At 31.1% G+C, this 24,480-nt stretch overlaps 1 protein-coding gene across 2 annotated transcripts in view; it reads right to left on the minus strand.

Annotated features, from left to right (window-relative positions):
• The window catches only part of LOC124534413, a 109,947-nt gene that overhangs the window by 4,516 nt on the left and 80,951 nt on the right, over positions 1-24,480 (minus strand). The gene's annotated exons all lie outside the window — the stretch shown is intronic.

Raw genomic sequence — 24,480 nt, forward strand, 5'->3', positions numbered from 1 at the left:
AATGAACATAGATAAAAGCTTCTACGTGAATATGGCGTTAATTTCATATTATCTCAAATATTTAACTGCAGATCAGAATATTAAACAGCTGTATTGTAGACTCAAAATAAACAAAAGTAAATGCAGTTTAAGTACAATATAAATAAAGCTTATAATGCTGTATCAGCTCGCCTATCAGATCTCTTAATACATTAAATTCTCTTTACTAATATCCTCCTTAAAAACTTAGTATTAGAGGTTGAAATGGCTTGACAATATTTTATCTTCAACGTGAAAATGCTTACTATATCAAAACACGACGGTAGACAGTTTAAAGAGAAGTTTGTTTATTTTAGTCTTTTGGCTAATCCTTAAGAGGAACTTAATTTATATTCAGACGGAATACGGAGCCTTTACGGCCTTTTACTGTTGAGATCTAAGTCTATATACTGTAGAAGTTCCGTTAAAAACTCGCTTGTGGCTGTGACTTTTTAATTAAATATTCCCATAATCATAATATAAGAAAATATATTTTGACAGAATTTGATGGAAAAATTTAAGGTTTTATAGATAATAATAGGATATGAATAGCCGAGATGGCCGAGTAGAGCACGTGTATCTTAACCGATGATTGCGGGTTCAAACCCAGGCAAACACAACTGAATATTCATGTGCTTAATTTGTATCTATAAAATTCATCTCGTGCGAAGGAAAATTGTATAAAGTTTCCTAGGAATTGCCACATCTGTTTTCCACAAACCCGTATTGGAACAGCGTGGTGAAATATGCTCCGATCCTCCTCCTTAAAAGGAAGAGGAGGTATTAGCTCAGCAGTGGGAAATTTATAGGCTGGAGTTGTATAGGATATGATGCTAAAGTTCATTATATTTTTGTTTGCAATTTTCCGATACAACACTCAACTATACAAAAACCCTTCACGTATGTGCAAGGACAAAAAGGTTCAACAACTTTATGCATTTACACGATATTCATGCTCATTGAAAACTAACAAAAACAACCATTACTTTATTATATGTTTATAACATAATAATAATCAGTATAAATGAATGAATATTACAGTTTTAATTTACGAATATGTTACAATTATTGTATTAATATTTATAATATTTAAATGCAATTCGATTGTATGTTAGTTAAGTTTAAATAAATGAATATTTTGGTATCAATCCAGTGAATGTTGAATAAATTAAAATATTAACTTTTACTTTGTTTTAATTTCTTAACTATCCGTTTAATTTTTTTACGATAAAATCGTTTTTTGGTTCTGCTTGACAAATCTGTACGTTTCGAGAAGCTTATCTCCCAATCTGTGTTTTTTTAAAGATTGTTTTGTACATATGTAGTTTTTTCGTACCTAATTCTTAAGATGTCTTACGAACAAATGTATACAGTCTCGAGCTGATTCGATTCGAATTGAGTCCAAATTCAGTGAATTGCAGTTCGTGAAATAAGCCGACAATATCAAAATATACAAAACAGAAATTTTAACAATTTACAAACATGTATGGCCTATTCCTATGAATATTATCTACACGATGCATTCGAGACGAAAATTACGGTTGATGCTCTTTTCTTTATTTATGTATATTTATTACAAGCAATAATTTGATACCATAACGTCTTATATTGTGAAAAGTATATAAATTTGATAATTATTTGGTATTTATTTATATCTATCGATCCTAATCGAGCCGGATATACCTCCAATCCTAATCTACTCTACTGGATAAAAAATACAAAGCACTGCTATTTGAAAAAGAAAAAATAAAATGCAAATGAAGTCGTATATTACTTCAGCGTATTTTTTCCTTGTCGTATGAGATGTGTAGGCGCACACGAACTTGACCCACTTGGAGTTATGAATTATTAACCAAATGAATTTCAACGCGCACGCACTGTTTTACAACTTTATTTTTTAACGCGATAATTACGATTGTGGTTTGGCGCTATTGTTAGCGATTACAAGGTTTAATATCACATTTATTACTTTTAATAATCTGATCGTTTTATTTTTGACTTTTTATTATAGAACTAAAATTTTCTAGTGAAAACACTACGCGATTTTAATATCTGGAAAATACTGGTTTGAATTTTCATTTATACGTAATTCATTTTCACAGCACTATGGTGGAATAATCTTCTTCTCTCTATACATATATAGACTATGCATATGATTATGCAGGGCCGAATTGACCGGGGCCCCTAGGCGATTTCAAATCTCAGGATCCCTATCCTCCACCTAATTACAATACGTTTTTACTATTACGAAGATATTATTAACAATGATTTTTTTTAAATCTTCTTCACTAATTTTAAGTTTACTGTGGCCCCTAGCTAAAGGGGGCCTTAAGTAGAGATTAGGAATACACTGTCTAATCGATAATCCAGCCTTGTGAGTAGTTCTTTGCCTAGCATCGGTAGATCTAGAATTGAAATATTTATTTCTATATTTTTCACATTAAATAGTTTTTATATGCTTGAATGTTATTCGTGTAACTGCTATAATCATGTATTATTTAATGCTATCACATTCTTTAGTAAAAAGCGTTATTGCGCGTTAAAACAACTATTATATTTATTGAGGAATGTTTGAATTGCATCGTATTTGTACGTTTTATTTTATAACGAATGAATATCATTGCGATTCTGTAACGATGTATCGGCTTTTACAGCTTTAAGCACGCGTTTCAATTAACGACCATTCGACTAAGGTATGCAGACCTTAAAGTGGTATGAAAAGAACGAGAGAAAATGTTAGTTTGATTATAACTTCGCTCAGTAAGGATTTCTAACATAAAAAGTATTTTTTTAATTGGACTTGTTGATTGGATTAACTTATTCAAGCGTTCAATAAATTCTTCAGCGTTATATATTTAATAGTTTGGATAGATTTTCAGGAAACGTAACTTCGCGTGTGTGAAGCCGTATGAATACTGACGGATTTTAGTTTTAAAACTCTGTAAGGTTAGATACAGTTAATATTTATATACATAGACATGTATATTTCATTTCGACTTGAAATCATATCGAATATCGTCTCCTGCAGTCAATTAAATAATTTTCTAAAAGAAAACACTTACTTTTATAGCTTCTAGTTGTTAACCAAATATCTCAACCAATTATTTTGTCCCAACTTTTGTTCAAACCTTGCGATCGTCAACCAAACAAGTTACTCACTGATCGATATATAAGTGCGAGTATAAATCTATCTTGATATTATAAATGTGCAAGTAACTCTGTCTGTCTGTCTGTAGCTCTTTCACTACCAAAATTTTGAAGCGAATTTGATGAAATTTGGTGTGACGCAAACTTGAACTCCAACTAAAGGACATAGGCTACTTTTTAACACATGAGAACCAACGCCCCAAAATTCAAGCGAAGCTGCGGGCGACTGCTAGTATGTTAACAAATATAATATCGATACGCACTCAATACGCTCGCTATCAATTACTCGGAACGCAACGTCTGTAAAATAGAAAATATCAGTAAAAAACCTCGAACGCATGTGTGTTGAGTCAATTTGCTTTTTATTATCTTGGAACGCGAAAAACTAATCGTTCGATAGGTGCGATCTCTTTCCAAGTAAACAATTATGTGGGACATCGCCACGTGCTTTGTTGTTTTTATTGAGATGCCCGCTGAGAGATTTTATTATGATTGAAACGGTATGAACGGGCGCGTTTGACTTTTTAATTAACGTCGCGTTAAACTGTGAAGACATAGGTATGTGGGTAAGTGGGTTAAGATTTTAGTTCTAGGGATTTTGCGGGCCTGTCACCCACTCGCAAATTGCGTTTCTGTTTCAAGGGTTAGTGAGCACTGTATATAGAAGAGATAACATTAGGAGCTTGGATGTCGACGCAACTATGGTATGGAAGTGGATACATAGGTAATAAACAGGAGGACTCTTTCTAAAATAAAATTTTATGAGACCAATTTAAAGAGTCGGTTTTTTCATCTAATTTTAAAGTATCCATTTTGTGTGAATTAAACATGTACTATATTCAATTGCAAAGATAGAACTCTACCAAGATTTGTGTTATTGGAGAATATTGACCAACTATATGATGTCGCGAAAATATCAACAAAAAATAATTCAAGCGTTTCCATTTGAAAGTTAGTGAGGTGAAATTTCAGTTCTACGAATCATCGATGGATTATCTAATTATACGGGCCATGGGGGTGTAGTTTCATTTGTGTGCAACAAACGGTAATTTGGTTGTACCAGAATTTTTTAGTGGTTCGGTTAAATATGCTACATTTTAAGGCATTTCAGATCAGACGTCGACCGAAGCGACGAGTCGCAAGGCCTATGTTGACTCAATCTCGAAATGTAGTTTTAACAGCTCGACGTGGAAAACTAGGTGTAGTCATCGTAAGAGTGAAACTTACTCTTAAAATCATCTAATCAGACGCAAGCGGAATGAGAGTTTCTTGTTGGTCACCACACAGTTACTGAGTTTTTGCCGGTTCTTCTAGGTAGAATCTACTTTAGGAACTGTTGGTAGCTTCTCTAATATTTTTTAAATGACTATTCAAAAGTGCTTGTAAAAGTCTTAATGATTTTGATATATTTAATTTTGACCTAATATTTTCTAGGACATGGTTATGTAAACACTACCTATTCCCATACTTGGACCACTTTATAATATTGCTACTACTAGAAGCGGTCTTATACGAGATGACCGAATAGTAAAAAAAATGGTGTATCACTTGGTGGTAGGGCTTTGTGCAAGCCCGTCTGGGTAGTTACCACCCACTCATCAGTTATTCTACCGCCAAACAACAGTACTCAGTATTGTTGTGTTCCGGTTTGAAGGGTGAGCGAGCCAGTGTAACTACAGGCACAAGGGACATAACATCATAGTTCCCAAGGTTGGTGGCGCATTGACGATGTAAGGAATAGTTAATATTTCTTACAGCGTCATTGTCTATGGGTGATGGTGACCACCTGCCATCAGGTGGCCCATATGCTCGTCTGCCAACTTATACCATAATAAAAAGTGAAGTGAACGCTTCATGGATACCTAATTCTTCTCTTACGAGTACAGGCAGGAGGAACATAAATAAAGAAGGGTTAATGTTTTACTGCGCGTGTCTATGGACGAGGTTGACTTAGTTTTTATGTAAAGAAAAAAGCATTTGTTTCATTCAAAGGAAATTTTCTGTAACATATTTCGGTTTTCGATTTTCCTTTCAAAATATCGAAACTTTAATAACAGATTGTCTTATCTTATACAATTGTAAAAAAATTAACTATTATGTTATATCTAATTATTTCTAAGAAGGGCTTTGGTATATATAGTCTTTATAGATAATCAAACCATAGATTTATAGCTTATCTATATTGTATACTACTAACGGTTAAAATAAATTTATTGTTATTCCACTTAACTGCTCAAATCCACTTTAATTTAACTTAAATGTTTGATAACAGTGCAATATTTATTGAATTCACAATTCCATAATGAATATTATGATAAACAAGTTCTCGACCAATGGTATCGCGTCAATTCAAGGTCAAATGTTTATTTGGCGTTTGTCCTTTTGTTATTGCAATAACTACTATCCATTCACGTAAGATTAACTAACACCACGTACTGGCTGTAAATTATTAACATTTGTAATGCAGCCTTCCACATTTCTTTATTTCTGCTTCTTTTATTTAGATTACTAGATTTCTTATTATTCTATTTATCATAGTGTTTTGCGATATATGCAAATATAAATTTATGTAACTTTAATTTTGTTCGTTTTTGGCTATTTCGTTGAGTAAGACTTCTTTTTAAGGAACCCCTTTTCGTCTTTATTTAATTTTATTTTTTATTGTAAGGCCTATTTACGATCATGTTTCTCATTGTTTCATTTTTTCTTACCACCCTAAGGTTGATTGAAAGAGAATGCCTTCTGGCATTATCTACATTTACATAATTGCTATGAATAAGCAAGTGCATAGAAACATGAATATAAAATTGATATAAATATAAAGATGTAAGAAATTTATGAACCCCTTACTACCTACATTGTATTCCTTAAATTTAATTATTTAGAATCGAGGTACAATCGATGTAATGTATGTGTATGTGTAACAAAATAAATGGTTAAATAATTCGAAAACAAATATTCACTTAAAACAGTATTTGTCAAAAGTTCAATAGACAATATTTATAATAGAACGCATTCAAATTGTCTATGATGTTAAATTAACGAAATTGTCGTTTGTAGGTCACACCTTAGGAATGTAAAGATCGCCTCCTGGATTATTATTTATTATTATGCTATGTATAAAAAATTACAAAACAAGACAAAAACCTGCTGTACTTTTGTCGATTATTTTCAAATCACGGCGTTTTCTTTTAAGATCCAGTGTTTGTTGTTACTTTGACTGTCAATAACTAAATGTATTGCTTATATAATGAATAAAGGTATTTGAATTTGAACTATTTGCCCCAACAGAATGTTGATTTATTGACATTAATGTCAAATAAAAATGTCTTTTATTTTAAAAGTTCGTTCATTGGCTTTGTGTACGAGCACCGGAAGTGAGCTAATTATCGATGCGCCATAAACGCTAAGAATTATGTAAGCGGAAGAGTCGTGTTTTGTTTTTTATGCAAAGTAAAATAAATTTGCGAATTATACATGAATTAATGAATTGTCTGACATCATTTAATACTGAAAAAAATTGTGACATTTATATTTAACTGTATAAGTACAATATTTTTTTGTTATTGTTTACATTGCTTACAAGTTGTTTAACAAAATTATTATTTAATACCTAAGTAGGTTAGTTTAAATTAAAATAGTAGTCATATATTTTAATTTTGCGAGGTCAGTTCTTTTAGTATGCCAATTGTTGGGTTTATATTATTTGAATGTCAAATCAAAGTGATATAAGTCTTTAATCAATTAAATTGAAAAGAATTTTACCGCCAAAAGAAACTTATCGAAAAATCATAGCGAACGACTTAAGATTTTACAACGTTCTTCTTAATTTGAATTATGAATATTTTAGGCTTGATAAATAATGCATTTAAAAAAATATTAAATATTTTTTTATTTTAAATTATTAAATTGGCCTAAGACACAAGTACCAAAAGCCCAAAAAAAAAAAATTGTAGGTACTATATATAAAATCGTTAGGTCAGTATTTGTTTAAATTAAATTCAACGATGAATATTTATAGTTTTATCTCATGAATACTTATTTTAAATACCGGTAAATGTTAAGTTTCAATATGAGCGAGGTCGAATAGCTACAGTGGCATTTCACGTTAATGCCATAACGAGCCCTTCGTCTGGGCTCGGCAAATACCGATCCAACTTAAACACACGTTTCAAATCATCGTTTACTTATTACCAAAGGTCAATAACCTTTGGATGTTTTGATTTTAAATTGTTCTTATGAATGGAAACGGTATTGTTTTGAATGGTATGAAGTGAAATAATTTTTCATTCATTTCACTCTTTATTAAATTTGTAGTAGGTATATAATGTAGGGTACAGGCAGTCATTAATAAAAAAATACCTAATTCAAGTAGGTCATTTAACAAGATGTTATGTCATTCATTTAAGAATTACATTAAATACATTTTTCAGGTCATTTAAGAATATAGAATGTTACATATATAGCTGTCATTGATTCTGAATGTAAATTCTACCGAGAAGTACTGGTAATACACTTAATAGTTACTTTATTTATCTATCACTCATCCAGCCATTGAATAACGCTTATATTGATTTTATGAGACAGTTAAGATTCAAATCTCATCAAAATATACTTCATTCAAGTAGGCTTATACAAGCACTTTAGATTTTGTCATATTACTGAACTGTATTAAACGACTACGACTACCAAGAGACTCAGTAGTTAATCTTTTGCAACAATTCAAATTTAAAGTTATTTCATGTCAATACAATTATATGTAATATATCTGAAAATCAACAAGTATTAGCTCCACGGTTTTGTAACATTTTTAAAATCTTGTATTAAATAATATGGTTAATTTATAAGTATATTTTTAACAACCGATGTTAATTTATGAATCGGCAAAGTTAAAAACATCTGTGGCACATTATTATAGACATGATTTTGACTAAAGTTTTATCTCAATTAGACAAACTGTTCATTGAAGAGATCATAATCTTCTTAATGATAGAATATCTTCAATAATTATCAAACGAAGACTCGAAGTTATTTGTCAATGTATAAACTCGTTACAAAACGAAAGATTAACAGAGTTATAAGCTGTTGGCTAAATTACTTGATTTAGTGAAGTTTGTAATTAAATTCAACTGATAGTGAAGTCTATATAATTAGCTACTCAACAGTTACGAGTCATATTATCATTTCCAACAACATAGTTGTGAAATGACTTATTTCGTAACGGTTAGCAGAACTAAAATGCAATAAGTAATTCTTTTTGATTGTGTTTATGTTGTGTTTTGTGAAAAAATAACATTATATTAGCAGAATGCATATTTTTGCGAAAATATACAGATATCTACGCAATATACCTATACATAAAATGGAATAATTGTAGTGTCTGTATCTGGTATTAAAATAAACGCTTTATACTAAATGTATATGTATGCACGGTACATATAACAATATAAAAAAGTTTACAAATTTTTATTTGCAGTAACTTTCTATGTGATGCAATAACAAGTAACATAGTCTAAACAAAAACTTTTTTGTAAAATTCAAGCGAGCACGAAGTCGTGGGCAGATAGTATATGTATATACATAATGGTAAATAGTTTCCAAAGCCAATTATCCAACAGGCGTTGACGCTATAAGCAATTTTAAACATTCCTTGCATAAATGTATTTATCACATCAACAACAAACAACAACAACAGCCTGTAAATTCTCACAGCTGGGCTAAAGGCCTCCTCTCCCTTTGAGGAGAAGGTTTGGAACATATTCCATCTCGCTGTTCCAATGCGAGTTGGTGAAATACATATGTGGCAGAATTTCTATGAAATTTGTCACATGCATGTTTCCTCACGATGTTTTCTTTCACCGCTGAGCACGAGATGAATTATAAAGACAAATTAAGCACATGAATTAGCGGTGCTTGCCTGGATTTGAACCCGCAATCATCGGTTAAGATGCACGCGTTCTAACCACTGGGCCATATCGATTATCACATCCCTCAAATGTATTTATAGTGTATGATTTGATAGATATATCTCTTTGTTACAGAGAACAAAAAATTTATATGGCGTGCGATTCTGCGAGAAATGTCATCATATCTCACGCGTAGAATTTTGACAAACGACTCACGTTGATGTGCAATTTTGATACATGCGTCCTATACATTTCATAATCATCAAAGTTAATTTAGCGTATCACTCAGACAATTTAGGCTCTTGTTCAGTAATGAGTACTTGTTACACATACCTCGACATCACGTTGACATGACACATCTTTATCAGTATAGTACGACACAACTTAGATGTAGCATCGGCAAATTCAATAAAACCGTTTACTGCCGATTTACACAACCAATAGAAATAGCTCCCTATCGCGCCATACGACGCTATTTATCGCTATAGATTCTCGCCTCAGTTGAAAGCAAGTGCATGTAAATCGACGTGTCAAATTGGCGAATATATTGGGTCATATGATATTACAAGTTGCATTACGTTTGCATAAAGATCATAATCACATAAAAAATATTCATATTTAGGGACAGCGTACCTGATTCGGATGTGATCGGTTTTACGAACTTTGCTATATGCATGCTATGCTATGCGATGCTACATATAAGTCGTTCTATAAGTGTTAACCAGATAATTCCGATTGCAGCCAGCCTTCCTACATCAGTCGTATTATTTGCGACAAGACCAACAAGGCTATTATACATCATATAGTAATCAAGCTTTCATTAAAGTAATTACAATTAAAGGTTAATAATTCTCTGGGAGAAAGTTGCGTTGAGTAGTTCTGTAGTTATTCAGTAATGGTCGGCGACATCCTGCGATTATGACAAAGTTTGCAACATAATAATTTCTATATTACAGAAATGTCTTTAATATTATGTAGCTTTTATATATCTACACTTAATTCAAGTAAGTGTAAATTTTGATACGTTCATAGTAATATAAAATTGTATATCCTTCTAACTGTAAGAGTTTCCTTGGTTATATACTCTGTGCACTTGTAGAAGCTAATCATTGTTTTTGTACCGTTTTGTAAGTATCTTTGTTCAAAGAAAGTGTTCTTATTACGTGCGTGTAAAAAATATAACAATGTACATGTGTAATGTATATAACATTGTATAGAATTAGATTTATTTAACTTTGAAGTAAATGAAATCAAAATTAATTGACGTAACATATTTAAAACTTGACATCTTTTTTCCTATTGTCATTTGTTTTTTCTTTAATTTAAAATTAAGGTTACATATGAAGAATTAGAATTTGAATAAAAATAATCAATAATTCTGTGTCATGGTACTAAAAGAGCTTATGTATTTTACCTTGACTTTAAGATAGATTTGTCAGATTAGAAACACTGAAATTCCTAAGTGTTCTAACTAATGTTGATGTTCGTCGTCACAATGTCATGAATTAGTAGATGGTTTGGCATATAAGATAATAAAATATTTTTTCTAATTTAGTAAATGTTTTTGGCCAGTAATACATATAGAAGCTTTTTAAATAAACCTTCTTTTTAAAATTATATATTCCATAGTTTAATCAACCACAAGAAAATGTACCTATTCGCACGACACGCACGCAGTCCCATGCCAATTGATCCAATTGCTTCCTGACCCAGGGGTCGATCCCGCTGCCTCGGTGCATCAAATGTCAATCGTCCATTAAAGGTTCGTCCTTTTAATAAAAGCAATTGGATTGTTTCTGAGGTTCAGATGCACAAGATCGTGTCATTTAAATTATGTTTACATTTAAATGTTCTATTATTTATTTTATCAATTTATAGTTAAGTTAAAAGGTAAGTAACAGTCTGTAAATATCCCATAGCTGGGCTATGGCCTTTTCTATGGTAAGGAGAAGATGTGGTGCTTTTTCAATTAAGCTGCTTCAATAAGAGTTGGTGGATACACATGTAGCAGAGTTTCGTTTAAAATAGACACATGCAGGTTTCCTCACGATGTTCTTCTTAACCGCCGAGCACGAGATGAAACAAACGTGAAAATTAAGTTGTGCTTGCCTGGGTTCGAATCTACAATCATATGTACCTGTTTAACCAATTAGTTCGTATAACATAATAAATATATGATATTAAAAATAAACCCGATTATGAAGAAACTTTGGTGTTCTACGTACGACAGCGTAATGCCCAAAAACATAAGGATTTTTCTTTCTGTCTCTGATTCTATATTAATCCTAATTCTATCCGCGCGAGGGGTGGCTAATATGTGATGTAATTTGATGGTATTTAAATTTAGGATACTCATTGCTATTTCGGATCTTACTACCCTCGTCAATCAAACCCAAGTACTGCTTTCGACCGTTTTCGGATTTCATAATACGAATGAATTATGTCGTAGAATGAGGAGCACCATTAGTATTATTTTGACAAACACACATAACAACAGTCTGTATATTTCCCACTACTGGCTAGGGCCTCCTCTCCCTTTTGAGGAGAATGTTTGGAAAATATTCCATCACGCTGTTCCAATGCGGGTTGGTGGAATACACATGTGGTAAAATATCCATGAAATTAGACACATGTAGATTCCTCACGATGATTCCTTCACCGCCGAGCACGAGATGAATTATAAAGCATAAATTAAGCACATAAATATTCAGTGGTACGTGCCTGGGTTTGAACCCGCATTCATCGGTTAACATGCACGCGTTCTAGCCACTGGCCATCTCGGCTTTTGACAAACACTAAACTCACAAAAAGCAACTGTTCCCCTGACTCAGAAATAGTTGCCACGTGATGCTGCGGAAAGAAAAAGCTGACTAAGGGACCTCGGCATATTGACAATACCGCAAGCATTTTTCGTAACAAAGCAGAAAATATTCATTTGAATTTTAGATTTACAGGTTAAGACATGTTGCAATATAGAATAGGATTTTGCTGTAATATGATTACTCCGATGATAAAAAATTATAATAACAGTGGTACGTGTTAACTTAGATCCCACGGTTTGCAGTCGACGAAGTAATATGTTAGTTATCATTTAATATATAGTCCGTATCATTTTCTCGTGCTTTTGTCAATGTAATGTCAAAAAAAAGTTTTATTTGACAGCAATGTTAAACGTCAATAAAAAAAAACATTTTATTTGACATTAGGTTGACAACAACACTAGAAAATGACACAGAGTCTATATAATATCATAGCTAGCAAATATATGTGACTAAAGCTTCGTCTAGTTTGACTGTCAGTCCGCAATTTATCATTTTTGTAATTCTCAGTTATAACTTTCTTTTTATGATGAAACAAATGAATTCTCATTTTATTGAAATTTAAATGAAATGAGATCTATTTTTATCTTTTAATTTTTTTTATTGGTTTAATATAGGCAAAGTATTGCGAAATCTGGTACCAAAGCAATTCATTTTGTTTTTAAGTCAGCTGAAGACAGAAATATGTTATTATTTTTCATACATTAAATATAACTCCTGCGTATTCTTACATGAAATATTCTAACCGAAATTAAATGTATCTTTACGAAAATAACTGGTAAAAACCGGTTTCTGTTGAAGATGAAAAATATTTAATCAAATTACCTTCGGGAAACCCATTCGAGGAGTATGTAATTTTAGATCCTTAATACTTTTTGTATATATATTACGCATTGCCAAGCTTTTATAAGAGTTTCCTTTACATACAATTTTCTCAGAATCTGTGTATATAATGAGCCTCACTAAGCCGTATATACGTTACTATGTGTATGTATTATGTATATGATTCAAATATTCGTACTTGTATTATGTATTTGACTACGCATGACGTATATATGAACTTCTTGTACTGAAATGAAACGTTTGATGTTTGAAGTCATTATTGTTAAACAGTATATAGGCAAGTTATGGATGTATATATTTAACAGATTTTTTTAAATAATTTTTTTTTCCTAAATGAAGAATAAAAAAAGAGGTTTATTTGTAACTTCGCTGTGTTTATAATTAGCTATCATTAATTTCTTGTATGTGTGTGTGTCGAAATCAAATGCAAAACATTTTTTTTTAAAACAATTATTTACTGCGTATTTCGAAACAAGTATTTCGCTCATGAAAAGAATCAACGAAAAGCCTCTACTTTCTATATATATTTGTGATTGTTTCATTCACAAAGTATAATGTATAAATTAATTAAACGTTCCTTGACAGCAACATTGTTTTTTTTAACATATATGTGACCTCAATTAATTCAACATTGACATTAAAACACGAGTCATCCACTTTTTATAAAAAAAGGTAAGTTATATTTAACATGCGTAAATAATTATTTAACATTTCAAAGTAGATAGTTCTAATACATATTTATCAACAAAAATGTTCATGACAATGTTCAAGACGAGATTTGATAAAAATATAAATGTAATAATGTACAGTGAAACTTATAATGTACATTTTGGAAAATGGTTGATTAAATAACACGTTCAAGACAATTACAGGCGAGACTAAACGGACTGTATATAAATAAATTATTTAAATTACGACATAGTAAATAAGATGATGGAGTAATGGTTTACGCAAGGCGGCAGGCAGGAGCTGGATGCGAGTGGCCGGAGAAAGACCACCGTGGCGTGCACTTGGAGAGGCCTATGTATGTCCAACAGTGGACAAAAACGGACTGACGATGATAGTAAATCAGAATGTCTTTACTTTACATTAGTCTTATGTAAAGTATAAATATGTTATTACGTGGTGATAATTACCGACGTTTGTATACTCTATTCCAACTATGAGAAGAGTAAAGCCAAATAAATAGAATTTTACAGCAAATTGAGGCGATATAATTGGTCGAGAGCTCGATTTGTCTATGATATTCTCTCTATGGTTTTGCGAAAAAATGGCGTTTTGAACTTCGACGAAACTGTTAGGAATTTTGAGAGTAAAATTAAAGTGAACATGAAACCTATAAATAAAGGTCCTTATATAAATCATAAACTCTTAGTAGTGCATAATATAGTTGAGTTTAGCAAATCACATGAAATACGTAAAACTAAGGTTTGTTTAACTTTATTCCTACTTCTATTGGAACAGGCTGTAGTACGTTTCGACTTGAAGGTAGTAACGGACCCGTGTTACATCATTATCATTACATAGTATAAAACAAAGTCGCTTACCGCTGTCAGTCCCTATGTATGCTTAGATCTTTAAAATTACGCAACGGAATTTAATACGGTTTTTTTGATAGATAGATTGATTCGAGAGGAAGGGTTTTGTATATAATACATGAAAAATATAGTAAAAAATACTAATAATTTTAGAAATTTCTAATGTAATGTCGTAAATAAACATATTCTGTAGTATATTTAGTATCCTAGGGTCGCTAGTAACTTGATAAAATTATTTCGGTAACTGCTGTTCCGACTCTGTCGTGTACGAGAAACGAATCTTTCAATTTACTTTGTATTAAAAAGTACATAGTAAATGTTTATGTTACGGAACCATCGGAGCGTTTATTAAAATGCCAGACAGAGTGATTTTTTTTAATCACGAAATGAAAATTAATTAACGTCAGCGCGTCGCCGGGGGATTATTCCGTAAATTGTAAAAATAATTATAATACATATCCCTATATTTTATTTTATTAATTAATATAAAAATGACAAAGAATTTTTTTTTTAATTTTATCAGGACGTAGAAAAAATTGGAACGTTCGAACGTCGCCGGGGTGTCGTGGGGTGGGTTGTGTACATTTCGACATCTCGGGGGGTTGGCGTAGTTCCGACTCGGAAACGTAAGTATATTTCGAATGTGTTTTTATCACAAGACGTATGACGTATAATATTTTATTTGTTGGCAAGGTTTGACAGATCGATGAAACGGTGCACTTGGTTATGTTGTTAAAATTATAAAATAATATTTGTTTGTCGCATTGTGTACCTTATTTATTTTATTTACAATAGGTAGGTTGACTGGCAAATATTTTATAGAATATATTTGTATTAAGAAATATGAAATATCCTTTGTATCGCCAATGTACAACCAACCTTAGGAACTAAGATATATCTTACGACAGTTACACTGGCTCACTCATCCGTCTAAACGGAACACAACATTATTAAGTACTTTATTTGTTTTGTATTTTGTTATTTCACGAAACGTCATGTGACCATAATATAATACCACATATATTGTATCCAGATTTAAATTTAAAAAAAAAACTATAAAATTTTTCGAGAGCTCTGTATAGATTTAGCTGCAAAACATATTTTATCTTCGGTTTTGAAATCATTATATATATATTTTTTCATTACAAAATATGAGCATCAAATAATTAATATCACTGCTGAAATATGCATAAGGGATGTAACATCTTATTTTTCAAATATGGCGGCGCATTGGCGATGTAAGAAGTGGTTAATATTTCTTACAGCACTATTGTCTATAGACGGTGATGAAAGATGACCAATTACCGTCAAGTGGCCCATATGTTCGTCCACCTATACCATTAAAAATATTATAATATCAATATAACAAGAATAGAATTATCAAAGGCGTATCTTAGTGTAAATGTATGTATAAATTTAGTTCAAATAAATACATAAATAATATTGTACGTTAGTCTTGACGATTGTTTTAGCTGTGTGTGTGTGTGTGTGTGTGTGTGTGTGTGTAAGTACATGAAAGTTCATCCACTGTTATAAGTCTAGTTATAGCTGTGAAGTGAAGCCGACTAGCCTCGTCGAGTGCTTTCCGTCTGAAACTACTCTTATCGCCACTTCACTACACCCTCACTGGCTCTTAATGTCTTCAGAATTTCGGAAGAAATTACGACATTTCTCGACGAATTAGTTGCAAGTTATACGGAGTTTTTTTACTACAACTACCAAATTGAAAATCCGGCTCGTAGGACCAACTTTGTACTACAAATGTACTAATAAGTCTTCTTTGAAATTATTATGTAATTATAGTTTATTAAAAATATATAATATTCAGGTTGAAAATAGTATTTTTATTATTAGCTAGTAATACTACTTATTTCTAGAGAATTATTATTTCTATTTTAAATGTATAAATTAAAATAATAATATTTTCTTTTCCATGCTTCCAAATTTAAAACACTGACGTAACAATAAAAATATAAACTACTATTATTAATTATATTTATACGTTTATAATATACATAATATGTATAGAAAACCATCCAAAGACAAACGGAAACACATATACTTTTTTTAAAGTTCAATATATAGACACATATAGAAGATAAAATATACATACAAAGATTTCTTTAATCCTTACATCACAAAACAACCTCACTAGCAACAGCTAGTCGTAAATACAAGTACAGAGATCGCTTTGTATCAATTATTAATAAAGCTTTTCCCATAAATTATTTTGATTGAAGACGATAAGGCACATTTCGTATCGTTTGAAGTTCATAACTGTATTCCGTAATAGGTTTTATTAGCCGACTACGCAGCAAAGAATGGTAATGTTTTTATTTGATTTATGAGTCTTGTTAGTGTGCGATCGTTAATTATAATTATATAATGATGAAGTTTTACAAAAATTAGAATGATATATAGTTGAAAGTTACGACGGTTGTTAGTTATTTTTTTTTTGTTTATGGTAACATTGTTAACTTTTATCATTAATATAAAATGTTTTTATGTATAGTAATTAACGCTTATAAATTTACGATACGATATACAAGTTGCGCGCGAATTTCTCTTTCCGAATATGTTTTTTTTTTCTATAGTGGTAAAAATGAATAAAAACTTTTTGTAAATTTTACTTCAAATTTATTATTTTTTTTTTTGTTATATTATATGGAAATAATTTTAGCCTAAGGAGGTCTGTTTGATATTCATCATAAGTCACAACTATTAACAAAATAGCATATTCTTCTTTTAATAGATTGCTTATTTAATTTTTATTTTCCTTATACTTTTTGTAGCCTTTAGAAGTATTTTTCATAAGCAGAGTTAATAGGATTACAGTCTTGAGTTAATCAGATTTAAAAAATATATATAAATAAATATAATCTATGGCAGTAAGTTTATTATATGCAACGAGCTGGTACGAGTTTTAAGACATCTACCTATATAATATCATATTAGTGAATAAGTAAGGCAAAATATTCGGTCAATTCGTTCGTGCTGTTTTTGACATTCTGTCTTTTAATTGGTTCACGCTTGTACAAATACCACATAAATTGACAGTTGATATATTTCAGTGTTGTGACTTTCTTTTTTTTTATACAATTCGAATTCATTCGAAATTTGTTATTCAGCCGAAAACAAAACAAAACGTCAAAAAGACGATTATTTGCAATTGTATAAAATAATACGATTAAATATAAACAAGAAATTGATTTTATGAATACAATAAAAGAGCATAGACAAATTTTCATAGACAATGAGGTCAGTTTTCACTGTCGTAATATCCTTTCATAACGAGACGCGTTTCAGCGGATGTGTATTTAAATACCTATTGATTGCTCTCTTTCTGCCATGATTGATTTGACATTTGAAAGAAGAAGATAGCATTGTTTCGCAGAGCACTTTTAAAACGAAATTTATATTCAAAGATAAGTATATAAATAAAGTAAGAAAATTTTAAAGGCAATATCGCTTAGTGCTAACAATACATGCACTTAGAACAATCATCAATCATACTACAGCTGTGATGTGTTTGTTTGTGTGCATGACGTCCGACACGGAGTGATTGAGAGTCTCCGTTGAGTCACTGATGTACTTTGAATAGCGAATTTATTACTACTATCGTATCGTATTAAATTTACCTTTCAATTGCTGTATTGCCCGTTTTAAACCGGACAAGATCACGGTTGTCTTAGATACAGTCTTTAATGCATTTATTCGTACTGGCGTACGTTCAGTGTTCGAAATTCGAATGTGATTTGTTCGTATTCATGTTAATAAAACAGTTTCTTGTCAACAGATGGCGTTAATAGTAGTTTAAATCGCGCTATAATTGTTTTGTCCCTTTTCCAGTGGCGTAGCTATCGTAGGGCCAGGAGGTGCAGTGCACCAGGGCCCCGGAGTTCAGGGGGCCCTCTAAACTAAACCTTAAACTTCTGTAGCTAAAATCACGACCCTGCGCACAAGATTTCTTATTTGGTATCTATAATTTTAAAGGATAATCATTAGTTAAAGAGAGATGGGAAAGAGGGAGTGAGGGCCCGATTCTTTTTCTATGCACCGGGGCCCTTCCTCACCTAGCTACGCCACTGCCCTTTTCACATAAACATTGAATTTACTTGAAAATATAATCAATTAAACGACTATAAATACCATTATTCCATCTAAATGCTTATGGAGAGTAGAGAATCAACGTACTAATTTATTGTATGCAATAATATGATACATTATGTAAGAACGATGGCTTACCTAGGTATCTACTACCTATAGGAGAAACCTTCACGAATTTTCTAATAAACATCTGTAAAAATTCCGCGATTCCGCGAGTGCCAAATACCTCCTTTTTCGAGGAGGCAAATTTTAGAACATATTCCACCACGCTTTTCCAGACTTTTAATTATTTCAATTCCTCACAATGTTTCCTTATTTCTATTAATTAGGTTATTGATTTTTAGTTGATTCAATTTTATTTTTACATCGATGTATTATAGGTAAACATAACTTTTAAAGTAAATTTACCTAAGCTAAAATTTTAGTAAGAAATCATTTGTTTCCTTTGCATTTACAATGTCACAACAATAATTGTTATTGCTTTAAAGCGGTATATTATAATTATAAATATATAAATAATTTAAAAACAAATGAACTGATATAATCACATCAGCAACATACCACGCAAATGTTGGACTTCGATTCATAAATGTATCTCTTATATAATAAGAATTCCTAACCAACAGACAGCCCTAGCAACAAACAGAATTACTTACGTTATTTTTATGTTGAATAAAAACAAAATAATATAAGCAGCTAGTTGAGATGTTAAGATTAATAAACGTTCGTCACAGAAAAACAACATTCGTTAGTATACAAAAACAACATTAAACATTCCTAGGTATTGTCTACAAAACATCGGAGTTATTCCGTAACAAAAAAATATATAAATTTCATTCGTAACTTAGCAATAATGCCAATTAGAGATATTTTCGTAACGAAAAAATTTGCTAAAGTACGCCCTACGCATAGGGTGGTGCCTCCCTAAAGGGGTGTATACGAGGGGTGGTCCACCCCACCCCACCGATCTGCCAGGGCGCGCTCACAGCGTGCAGGCTCCGTGTTAAGACAAAATTTGTAATAGTATATAAATTTTATTTATTTTGCAATTTTTTATTAACTTTACATTTAAAAAAAACCGGAACAAATTTTTGTATCTGTAATCTTGTCCGATTAGAATTAGTACTGGTACCTACTTAGAGTACGTTAAAAAAAATCTATTTTGAAGGTTAAATTATGAATAAATTTGATTTGAATTGAGAACTGATTATATAAATCGGTGATGAATAAAATTGAAACACAGGGGAATCCAAATAATATAACGCTACGCAATAAATTTAATTAAAAACGAAAATGAATTAGTTCTATAAAGATAATTTAATGTCAGTGTAAGCTATACATTATTTTTCTGTCTCAAATATATAAAGATATATTACCAAGCAGAATTTATATAATCCTATTATGTTTGCGAAATAAATAATGTATAAGCACCGTATATGTATGGGTATATACATACACAGTAGGCTTAATATGTCTATAATATTGTCTAACCGAACTTTACCAATATAAATGGTTTGGTCTTAACGATCGTCAAGAATTTCTCGTGTATTTTCCCTCAAATATTATGTGATATAGACATTGTTCGATATGGTGAGTTTTAAGAGGTTTTATAATTTAAAAAAAATTTGCACCATGTTTAGTCTGTAGGCTTAGTTCGGCACCCGCAGACTTCTATTGTAGTAAGTAGTGTAATCAAAATATACTTCATTAAAGTAGGCTTTTATGAGGACTTTTGAATCGTCAAGTAACAACTATATTAAGTGAAAACACCGTTTCGAAATGTAGATTCTATAGATAAGAACCGACAAGATACCAGTAGTTTCTCTTTTCCAGCATTTTTTATAAAAATGTTAATAAAAATTTAATCAAAAATTTGCTCGACTAATATTAATATATACTTATTATACGTCGAATAAGATTTTATTACTGGTAGGCTTCTTTTATTAATAATAAATATCAGTTATTATTCAATAAATACTTCTAAGAATTACGTTTGTGTAGCTCGTTATAATTTATTTCAAATTAAATGTTATTATTTTGTAAAATTATATTTTGTAAGTTATTTAGAAATCAGTTATTCGGTTGAGTTATTTGATCAAATAATATCATAAAATGTAATACTTAATTATCATATAATTGGACTTTATATTTGATATTAGTTATTGTCAAAATATTTTATATTATGTTAGTATTTTGATCCGTACTATCCAACCATACCAAATAATATACAAAGTGGGTCCAACTTTTTAATTGGTAAATGCAAATTAATTGGAAATGCAAAAGATCAAAGTACAACGAGGACTTTGATCGACACAGGACTGGTAATTTGGGAAAATATTGCTATGTCATTCACATATATGGTGTGAAAGAGGATAACACGACTTCAGAAGGTAATTAATAAGTATTTTATAGTTTACGGATTATGTTCAATAACTTTTGAAGATTCACAAAATTTGCAGCGAACCATTGCGTTATTACTCGGTTTTAGTAATCTTCATCCCCCTACATAGGTAGCAATGTATTTATTTCATATTTTTGCAATCACTAATATATAATTATCAATACCATTGCAAAGTAGGAAAATTATGACACTAAGTAAATGTTTCTAGTTTATAAACGAAAACTGCTGAAAAATATTTTTATATGCAAACTGAGCGAATGTCCACCTTAAAATAAAATGTCATTTGCAAAGTAAATGTATGCATTTCGCAATTTTTTTTTATACGTAAAAAATATACACGGGAAAAATATCGCGACACGACATGCAGGAAACTAAAATTAATGATGGCGTACGAATTTTTTTTGAGCTCCAATTCGCTTCTGTCGCAAATTAGTCCGACCTCGCCTTTATAGGTCATATGGTGTTGGAGGAAAATCGCTCTAATGGCTCGTGCAGTAAGAACGACATTCGTATGTAGTTTCCGTTTGTGTCATATGTACATCTAAGATCGATAGGAGTTACACACATGCATATAGAAATACACACACTCGTACGCGGTAACGCGTTCAGATAGTATTGACATGTGCCAATATATGTAGCAATGTAAAATGGGGCGTTCAATTTAGACAGCTTTATATATATTTTTTATAAATTTTGACGAGTATTTTATAAAGTCAATTCATGATAAAAATGTAAATTTATTTTTTAACATTTTTACCACATTTCGTTGTGAACACCTATAGGCAATATATACCTACCTAAGTCTAAAATACGTAATTTAATATGAGGGTAATAGCCCCATGGCTAAAAGCCTCCTCTATTTTTTAAAGGAAAGATTTAGAGCTTAAATTAGGTAAACTCTTAGTATATTTGCTTTTGAGCAATTTGATAATTTCATATCCGAGTAGAAAATATTGAACATTGAACTGTTTTTTTCCACATGAAAAAAGGTGAATTTTCCACATCCATGTGGAAAAAATCTCCATATCTATACAGGCAGACTGTCAACTTTCTAAATCAGGACTGACATAGACAATTTACTGTCAGAAAAACTTTTGTTTACCAGTCCTAGAATTAAAGTAAAGTATTATGATATTTGTAGCCTTGAAAACAAAGGAATCCCCCGACCAACGAGGAATTAAGATCATAAATTATTAATTAAGAAAATTATAGGAAAGTTTTGTTCATTTTCCTTATTAATATAAAACTGATTTCCTTAGTGTCGATAGCAAAATAACTGAAATAAACAACTCAACTAATCTTAATGTGCGTTACATTTGACAAACGCTACACTACTTTACTAGTATGCGTGTAGGTACTTAGGGGACAACTGTTGGCCATCAAATTTTTCGATCTAATCTCACCTTTGTTAGTCTATCTAGACATGTCAATAATTAAAACCGATTTCATTAATCCGATCCTGGAGAGAAGTTAACAAGTATTAGCTCCACGTTTGTGTATCGTCTATAAACGTGTATATAATATTGTGTTGAATAATATGCCTTCTTTACCAATGTATGTAACAGCCTGGATATGTTTCACCGTTGGGCTAAGGTCTGCTCTCCCTTAAAGGAGGAAGTTGGTAATTTATTCCACCATGCTATTCTAATGCGGGGATCCACATGTGGCAGAATTTCATTGATTCACAAGTAGGTTTCCTCACGATGTGTGACAAATTAGTCAAATGAAGGAATAAGAAAATATTCCTTATACAAGACTCTTTTAAAATATAAACGTAAGTAAGAGAAAAAGTATCGATTGAGTAAATATCCGCACTGTTAATATCGGCGGCCATTTTGTTTCACTTGCCGTCTTTAATGTCTTATCATTAACATTTTATTGGACTATCTGAATATAATTGCAGGAAACGATCGCTGTAAGTCCGTTATGTACTGCGGTGTATCCGCCATTATGCGGGTACGTTATGTGTTCTGAAATTTAAAAATATATACTGAATATTTACTATAGAAATTCTTATTGATGTAGTCTTATTAATGTCTTAGTGATATTAATGTATAAAGAGGTGACTCCTCTTAGTTAAAAGCGACATCAAAACTCACTGACAAGATATAGAATTATAGAGGAATATTATAGATATTTAAATTTCAATTGATTTATTTTTAGTTTACTAGTGGTAGTTTGATGTTCGGTTTTACGTAAAAAACATTATACCTATATACAGATTTCTATATATGAATTTCATCAAATTCGGTTCATCGGTTTGACCGTGAAAGAGATATTTAATAATCATTACACAGTACAAAACAAAGTCGCTCACCGTCGTCTGTCCCTATGTATGCTTATAATTAGTGAACGGATTTTGACGCAGCATATTTTCATAGATTGATTTAAGTTGAAGGTTTGTATGTATAATACATGCAAAACAAAGTAGAGAAATATTGACAGCTTTAGTGCGTAGCCAGGGCGGGTAGCATAATAATATAACATGGAATCTTTAGAAAACTTTCGCTTTGTTAAACTACATAGTCAAATGAGAATCCTTTAGCGACTTTTAACATACACACACAGACTATTCAGATTATAGTATATCTATTTAGTTTTATTAGAAATAACTTCCATTTTAAAGGTAACATTATTTATGTTGATTATAATTTATTTATATTATTCAATTGGTATATATTTGAATATATAATGTAAATAAACCCGAGCTCAAATAAAAAAACGGTATATTTAATTCTAGGGTCTAACTGTGAAGATAATTATTTGGTAAATTTTAAAATATGAACAGACAAAAAAGGCTATTTGTACATACAAATTCTTATGGCTAGTATAATAGTGAATGGTGCAATTAAAACGGCTGCAACGCCGGATTTCATTTGAGCATTTAATAGAATTAATAGTGCTTAAGAAATGTTTTGCAAGATAAAATACCGAGGAAGTTTTTAATTTTAAAAGTTTCTATAGTAAAACAAAATGTTGCGTTTTTTTTTTTCAAATGAGTGAAACCTCTTTGGACTCGATGACATTAAAATTTTACGTTTTTTTTAATGTAAGCGTTGTTTTTATAACATTACTTTTATGTAACAGTGTTCTTTCTGTTTCGCACGCATTTGATGTCATTCCTCATAATTTTTTAATAATGGTTAAGTCATATGTCTTTCTAATGAACAGCTGTCTTTTCGGTCGAGGATAATCCTATTTTCTGACTCACGCGTGTTGTTATATATACCTAAAGTCTCAAATATTAAAACAAAAGACAGATCAAGCGCGTGGAATTCTGTAATGAAGCAAGAAACGCCAATCGAAAGGCAGGGCGAAACGGCGCCTCTTTCTGTTGATACGTCAAAGGTACTTTTAGTACTTATAATACCTATCAATACATTGTTAATTACAACAAACATTACTGGGAATTGGTAATCGCTTATGATTTTATATGCGTTTTGTGTAATATCTCTATGGTCTAGAGCCTCGAACTGCTTTCTTTTTAAAAAATACGCGCTTATAATTTTTTTTGTCAGTGTAGGTATCACAAAGTCAGCAATTTAGTGACTTTATGGTTCCGTTAAATGCCTAAACGATATGACAGCCTGTGCCTCTAGTATGAGTTTCCATTCTTCATGCGTTAATAACGTGTCGTCTTTTCGAAAACTTTTATGCAGTATTTGAATTCGGTAGAATGATTTTAAGATTATACGTTTACG

This window comes from Vanessa cardui, chromosome 12 (assembly GCF_905220365.1).
Source record: "Vanessa cardui chromosome 12, ilVanCard2.1, whole genome shotgun sequence".
Lineage (NCBI taxonomy): Eukaryota > Metazoa > Arthropoda > Insecta > Lepidoptera > Nymphalidae > Vanessa > Vanessa cardui.